General features: G+C 38.2%; 1 protein-coding gene across 1 annotated transcript in view; it reads right to left on the bottom strand.

Moving 5' to 3' along the window:
* The window catches only part of TECRL (trans-2,3-enoyl-CoA reductase like), a 229,588-nt gene that overhangs the window by 169,764 nt on the left and 58,729 nt on the right, over window positions 1–1,095 (bottom strand). The window lies entirely within an intron of this gene.

The following is a 1,095-nucleotide window of genomic DNA, read 5'->3' as shown; positions in this document are numbered from 1 at the left end:
TCCTAACCTTATTCAAATCAAACTTGAAAACTCAAAATCACCTTCACCTCTGGAAGTTTATTTTTCTACTTTGTAGCTAGTTTTGCAGACTGTCCTTAACATTAGAATACAAAAACAAAAACTACTGTCCTTTAAAGTGTAATTAATACAAAAAATATATATTTTTTTAATTAGGCAAGAAGATAACCAAATAATTTGCATTATATATCTTATATTATGGTCATATGTATATATCCCAAATTTCTTTTTGCAGAACTAAATTTTGTTGGGAGCTTTGGTAGCGTAGTGCCTAAGGAAATTGACTGCTAAGCCACTCCTTGGAAGGGAGGTTGGGCAATCTACTTCCATAGTGATACTGCCTTGGAAACTCACAGAGTGGTCGCTATGAGTCTGGTCCCACTCAATGACACATAACAACAACAGATTTTTGTTATGGGTATGGAAGGATAAGAAGGAGCTGTGGTGCATAGTAGTTAAGCATTTGACTGCTAGCAAAAATGTTGGCAGTTAAAACTCACTGGCATCCCTGCAAGAGAAAGAAAGATGTAGCCATCTGCTTCTGTGAAGATTTACACATTTTGAAATACTATGGGTATGGGGTAGTCCTACTCTGTCCTGTAGGATCACTATAAGTTGAAATAGACTTAACAGGAATGGGTTCTTGATGGAAGAATAACGGGGGGGAGGGGGTATTTTGAGGCATATTATAACCCTCCAGGCAGTTCTAACTAATATTTTTATTATTATATTATCTTTAATACCTTATTACATATTGTGGGGCCTTTCTAGCTATAATCTTTGTAACTCCCACTTTGCTGTAAGCATCTGAGTAGCTGATTGTTAAAAGTTATCCACCTGGGATATTTCTGTTGAACCAGCACGAAGCAATCTTCTGGGAAATTTGCTCTCTCTCAGGTATATAGAAATCTGATGGTGGGATTGGTCAGTTTGGCCACTCTGCCAGGCTAAAAAGGATCCCACAGAGAGGCAGGAGTATCTCTGACTGCCAGCAGAGAAAGATGTGCTGCTGAGAAATATGCTCCTGAGAGACATGAGAGAGACATGCTGGTGAAAGAGACATATAAGAGAGACACA

This window comes from Orycteropus afer, unplaced genomic scaffold (assembly GCF_000298275.1).
Source record: "Orycteropus afer afer isolate SDZICR_OR568_19922 unplaced genomic scaffold, OryAfe1.0 scaffold00938, whole genome shotgun sequence".
NCBI lineage: Eukaryota > Metazoa > Chordata > Mammalia > Tubulidentata > Orycteropodidae > Orycteropus > Orycteropus afer.
The sequence above is the reverse complement of the archived record's forward strand: the minus strand, read 5'-3'. Positions and strand labels throughout refer to the sequence as shown.